The sequence below is a fragment of the Bombus terrestris genome, chromosome 12 (genome assembly GCF_910591885.1).
Source record: "Bombus terrestris chromosome 12, iyBomTerr1.2, whole genome shotgun sequence".
Lineage (NCBI taxonomy): Eukaryota > Metazoa > Arthropoda > Insecta > Hymenoptera > Apidae > Bombus > Bombus terrestris.
The window spans coordinates 1,948,855-1,955,535 of NC_063280.1; the positions used below are offsets into that span (position 1 = coordinate 1,948,855).

Genomic DNA, 6,681 nt, shown 5'->3' on the forward strand with positions numbered 1-6,681 from the left:
TAATAGAAAGCCATCGATATTTTATTATCTCGAAATTCGAATGAAAAAACTTGTGTCCTTATCTCGAAATCCAAATTAGAAGTACATGTTATAAATTTTGTTAACAAGAGATTAAGGCTGAATAAAGGCGGAAGGTGGATGTCATATTTAATAAATTCTTGTGTCATATAAATCCAGCGACTATGAAACGAATTTACTATTATAATTTGGTCTCTACATGTATATTAGCTACATACATCTTTATAATAATACCTCAATGATTTATGTATATTTAAAGAAACAATATCTCCAATCGGACCATTCAAATAATTATTATGCGACACTATCTTCTTTTTAATTACGATTTAATGAACTCCTGATTCAATGTAATGAAATAAATTGGCTTCAATTTATAAACAATTAATCAATGGAAATATTTGGGGAAATAAATTAATTATATATCATGATGAAATTCGTGGCAACTAAATACGAGCTCGAAATAACTATGCTTAAATATTTAATCTTTTACGAAGGAAATTAAATTGGAAAACACTTCTGTATTTCAAAATTATGATTTGTTTTTTGCGATTACATTTTGTAAAAGTAAAGAATACATTACATAAGTTTTAAGTACATGTGTACTTAAACATGTGTATTACATTTAAGTACATGTGTTTTTATTCTGTTAAAATACATTTGGGATTAATTCTACGCGACGAATTTCTTAAGCTACGTTAATCCATTTCTTAAGTTAATGATAACAGCTATAAATGTAAGATCAATGCGAGTAAATCGGATATATTGAGCAGTAAAAATTAAAAAGGAAATCCGCCGTGGCAATTAAAACGTAGTATATTAAAAACAGCTCCACTTGCTTTAATTCGATCGCGTATAATGCGCGATCTATCCCAACTTATTTTACCCATGCAACCTGCACGTTCCAGGGTTTGCGAAACAAAGAAGAGGAACGGGAAGAGGGATCGCCCCGAGGAAAAGAAAAAAGAAACGGGAGAGTTGAATAAAGTCGAGCGAAACAGTGAGTCATAAATACCATGGCATAATGCAAGTTCCATTTCCGTGATGGAATGGAGATGGGTGTGCGCAATGTGAACTGGAAAAATAATATAAGGCTAATAAGCTCTTAAATTTACCGGGAAACCTCTTGGTCGCGAGTTATCTATGGATTGCAGGTGTAGAAATAATACCTCGCTCCTTTGCTTGTGCATGCCTCATTTTTATCGTCCCCAACGGGCGCGCATGCAAGATGCCTGGGCGAAAGCTCAGCCAGCTTAAAAGCTTGATATATCCGCGTGCGCGTTTCACCGCGCTGGACACCACGTGACTTTAAGCTTCGTTCGATGGAAAATACTGATGTTGCTTTGCGCCAATTACGAGTTGGATCTTCGAGCTTTCGAAAGCTTCCTCAACGTTAGATTAAACAGCAAGTCAGAATAACTATTCTGTGATTCAACAGATTGATGGTCAGATTCACGTGAATTGTTTACGAGAAAACAATATACCAGAACAATTAAATGCGTAATTATTCGTGGATAATCGCTTAGTTGGAAAATATTAAAAAGTTATATCGAAGCTCCACTGTCTTTGGGATATTATGTACCCTCTTAGCCATACGTATTAAGACACTTGATGTGTCTGGTCAAAATGCAATATTCGATAAAAGCTGAGTACTTTTCACTGCTTTATTCTTTTATTGTTATAGATCTGATTATAGATCTTATATTTCATTATAGATCTGATATTTCAACTAAATCATGTATGCTATATAATGTGAAGTATTAATTGAAGTAAAATTTGTGGTGTTATTGTACATTGAATTTTTTATTAAATAATGTTTTATGAATAAGCGTCGTCATATTTATAGCTGGCAATGTACACTATGTACTTTGGTATGTTTATTGAAAATGTATAAGTTACGTGGTTAAAGTAATTCAAGAACAATAGATTCTAAAAGAAAGACCAGCTCATTGTTAAAGCAGATATTCTTTTCAAAGTAGAATATTAAATAACGATAATTTTGCAGGTGAGCCATGAGCCCCGGAAGGGCAGGAAACTTTTTCGAAAGTTCTACGGCAGGATCAGATAAGCGAATGCTTTAATACTCCCCCGACCAAAGTTAAAATTCTTATCGGATAAGATATCTCGGCAGCTCTCTTTAGGAAAGGAGAGATAAAGGGAAATCCAATATAAAAAGATGAAATGATTCTAAAGAGCAGGCAGAATGAAGTCCAACGTTGGATAGTAGTAATCCATGGACAATCTTTCTTTCCTTTTTTCCTACATAAATGCGTCTACCTCAAAGGTAATTAAACAAAGTTAATTTGTAACCTTGACGCTCGTAATAAACTATTATTAAAACATTTTCGATATTCGATAACGAAGAATGAACAATTTGCTAACAATATTAAATATTTGTTTATCTTTTGAAAATAAAGTTTAACTTATAGAAACTTAATGGATAATAAAGTCAATATTGAATCGTGATAATAAAATGTAGCTACGTTAAGAACGCTGACATTGGTAGCAATTTTTCATTAAGCACAGCGATACTAGTTTTCTTTTTCTCTTCACGAGGCCTCGAGCCGAGGCGTGCGTCGGTCTATCGTTTCAAGTTAGTTTCCATGAACTTTACAAGTCCCGTGCCTGGCGTGCCGGAATAAGGAAAAACCAAGACTTTATCTTAACTCCACCATTCCCGAATTCGATAAATCCTTTCTAGTTTTCTTTCGTTCTCCCTTCACTTACCGCCTATCCGTTTGGCCGACGCTTTTCACGCCTAATCGATGAACGAACATCGATTATCACTTGTCCCGGCTGGTCCGTGCCATCGATCCTTTTACACGAGCCAGAGGAATATCTACCGGAACAAACTCGCGGTGATACAACTTCGAAATCCTCCTCCGTTATTTGTAATACAAGAGTATGACGAGAAAAAGAACGTTGGTATGGTTTTGACGTTAAATTGGATTAAGTTTGTCCGCGATATTTCATTTAAACTTCTATCCACTTCATCCACTTCATCCACTTTGTTATAGCGTGCTTGTAACACATTTTACAGACAACGCTGTTTCAAAGTCAATAGAAAACGCGTCAAGAAGTTGAAGTTTCAAGTAAAATTTCATTTTTCTCGTGTCTTCTTCTTCTTCATCGTGTAGACGGTTTTAGTATATGCGATTGCTTCTGTATGTATTCTTTAAGGTAGTATTTTTGGAGATATAATTTCCGAAAGTATTATTTTTGGATGAACACCATGCACATTTGTGTATTTTATCGCATGATTCTTGTAAGAGGCAATTATCTTTCCCCGTGATATGTAAACCTACCACGGCTACCTCCTATACGCTTTTCAACGACCTCGTTCACCGTACGTTCCGCGTTCATGTCTCGAAGGCAACGACCAACTTTTCTTATGCACGATAGCCGCCGGATGTCAACGGAGGAAGCTCTCGTTTCATCTATCTCCGGAACAGATTGAGTAATAAGAATTTACAAGCGCAATACTTGTTTCTTCATGCTCTCGTGCTCGATCGTCACCGATATACAGTCCGATTTGATAAATAATATGTTGTCTTCCTCTTTCTCCGTAGCTTCTGCTTTTGCCTTTGTTCAACACGAAATTGTTGAATTATTTGATGTAGCCAGGTGCGGAAACATAACCAGCGCTGTTTCAATAAACAGTTCGGAAAAGAAGATAAACATGAACCTTTCCGACATTGGGACAAAATGAGTTTGCAAGAATTTTTCATGTAACATTATTTTCCTTGTATTTTATCCAAACTTTATATGATATACTTTCATCTCTCGAATCGGAAAAATATTTTTAATTGGAAATCAAAATATTGTTTGATGGAAAAGAGGAGTCCATTACAATTTTGACAAAAACTGGGAAATCGTGGAACAATTCTATAGAACAGTTTTCCATTTTATAGAGGTCCACCATTCTATTCACCATTCAGTGGTTTTCTATTTTATCCAGTAGTAAGTTTATTTCTCTCTACCAGTAACCGCATCACGAGGCAACGACGAAGCTTCTTCCCAAAAGCGCAGAGCCGTTAGTTCGCCGTTGAATCGGGATTCAAGCAGTCTTGAAAGTGAGCAGAGGAACCGTTTGTTTCTCGCAATCTGCCGGACGGTAAATTTCAAGCGAATGGCGTGTGGAATAGTGCAGAATGGGAATGGCTGTTGGCTGAACATAGGGGGAGGTCGAAGAACCTCGGTTATACAAGTTAGGGATGGAACTATTCTGAAGGGAAAGGGGTAAGGCTGAACCATCGCTGGAAGTCTCGCGGGGAATCAGCTGATCTTCGAACGACTGCTCCCTGCGGTTTCTGATGTACAATCGCTGTAGCACACGCTATCGAATTCCTGAGATACCGATTTCAGGGACGTCATTATACGGTTCGCGAGAAACCTGACCGGTTTACCATGGCTTCCTTAGCGACGTGGTTGACATTTAACCCTACTGGGATTGCACGTGATTTGACAGATACACGTGAAGATCACAGGAAAAGACATGAATATGTTTTTTGTAAGTATGCTCTATTTTCTAATACTACTGAATCACACAAGAAAAATTAATAATAGTGGTGTGCCATATCGTTATATATATTTATCCTAGAGCTTGTTGGAATTTAGTATACTTTAAGTATATGCTCTATTTTCTAATACTGCCCAATCACACAAGAAAAATTTATAACAGTGATGTGCCATATCGTCATATATATTTATCCTTGGATCATACAGACTCTCTAAAAGAAAATATTCTCGATTAACAAATTGTATTATCGGTTAACATGGTCAAATATTTGTAACGTACTATACAAATCGGGTGTATATAACCAGGAGCCGGGCGCCCATTTTTACAGACGCACTAAAAAATTTATATATAATATATATATATATATATATGTAATTGCTTAAAGCCTTAATTAATATTTTATCTGTAATATAATATTTTCTACTTACCTTAGCGTCAGCCAGCGTAATGAAGTAATCTGACATGAGAATAATAGCGAAAAGGAAGACAAAAAGTCTCACCAATTGATTCATATTGCTACTTGATTGATTCTCATAGCAATATTGTGCTTCTTATATATACCGCAATGTTTAAACGTTTTCACATATAAATAGATTTATGAACCGTTGCGTGAAGCAATAAAATGAGCCTTTCGTGATAATCGTAGGAAATATGTAATATAAACTTTGTGTTAGAAATATATTAATTTGTGAAGTAGTAAATTTTGCTTATAAAGTCAGGAATAACAACAAAAGTGATAATAATTATTATTCAGACATGCCGACATTAGTCCATCAATTTTATTTACGAATGCCTAAAATTAGTCTATACTAAAGTGGAAGGAGAAAAAAAGGAGGAAAAGGAACGGGAGAAAAGTGAAGCCGTTTAAAACTATTAAGGTATATTAAATTTTAACTAATTAAGTTAATTTATGATTAATTAATTATAATTAATTGCATTGAAATATATTTGTAAATACGAGAAATTTCTATATGCTGACCATATTATTAGCAATGGGTACTTAATATAATGTAGTAATATTTGTGATATTTGGTATTTTACACATCTATCAATAGAGGAATCCAATTAGTTATTCAATCGATTATTGTCATCTTGTTTGATAATTCCAAATTGCTCCCATTATAATGAAATTAAATATTCCTCTCATATTATACTGTAACTGTCATTATAACATATGACGTATTTTTTAGAACTCCCATTTCCTTAGGTTTAAGGATAATTTTCGTTATGCAACGATAAGTAACTCTCACAAACCTGGATACCTTGTAGCAAGTTAATTACTGTTCGAGGAGGTTCCTGCGTGAACTGGAAGCGCAAAGTCATTGACAGAACCTTCCCCAGTTGTTGTGAGTATTAGGGAGCGTTCCACTTACTAGACTAATTGTAAGGGAACAACGCAGTGGAAAATTGAAGAAAATGAAGCGAGTGTTTGTTGTACTTGGAAACCTTGATTTCAATGGATATAGTAATTCTTCTGTTACATGTAATCGATAACTTCAAGTAACTGTGCAATAGTAACAGTATCTTTTTTGTGTTGTAAATTGTATTTATTTGTATCTAATAAATACATTTACATAATTTTGTACACTGCAATGAAATTTAGAACAGATTCCTTGCGACTAGCATGCTTTCACGTAATTTCCATTACACGATCGATAAAGTTCTTTGATCGCGTTTCTGCTGAATGCGCGATCAAGTTTTTCACGGTCACTTGGGCATCGAAATCATCAACGAGCATCTCATAAATTGGAGATAAGCTACTCGCGAGCACATCGATGATTCGAGAAGTGATGCGCGAACCGATTATTACGGTCGATCGATGTTTATTCATCGGCGTGATCCATTGTGGTATAGTGATTTCGCGAGCAGTGAAAAATCAGATTTACACGTCCGTTTCACGACGGGATAAAAGAGGGAGCCGCCGATCATTTTTCAATTACAAACAGCTGCTTGATCGGAGATATTGAATTCAGCGACACAGCTTCGGCTGAAATAAAAGCGACACGAAGCGAAATATTGATTCGAACGATGATTTCGCGAGATCCGTGGCTCGCGAATACAAGCCCGACCTTTGCAAGATAAATCTGCCTGGGTGTAAAATCAAAATGTCCCGGCGAGAGATCACGTTTTATCCAACCTCAGCGAGA

At 35.6% G+C, this 6,681-nt stretch overlaps 1 long non-coding RNA gene across 1 annotated transcript; it reads right to left on the minus strand.

The window, feature by feature from the left end:
- Positions 1–4,517: 4,517 nt before the first annotated feature.
- On the minus strand, positions 4,518–5,113 carry LOC100644816. Its single transcript, XR_001099198.3, has 3 exons — positions 4,963–5,113; positions 4,814–4,867; positions 4,518–4,745 (listed from the first exon to the last, which is right to left on the minus strand). It is a non-coding gene; the product is annotated as an uncharacterized LOC100644816 (long non-coding RNA).
- Positions 5,114–6,681: the final 1,568 nt, after the last annotated feature.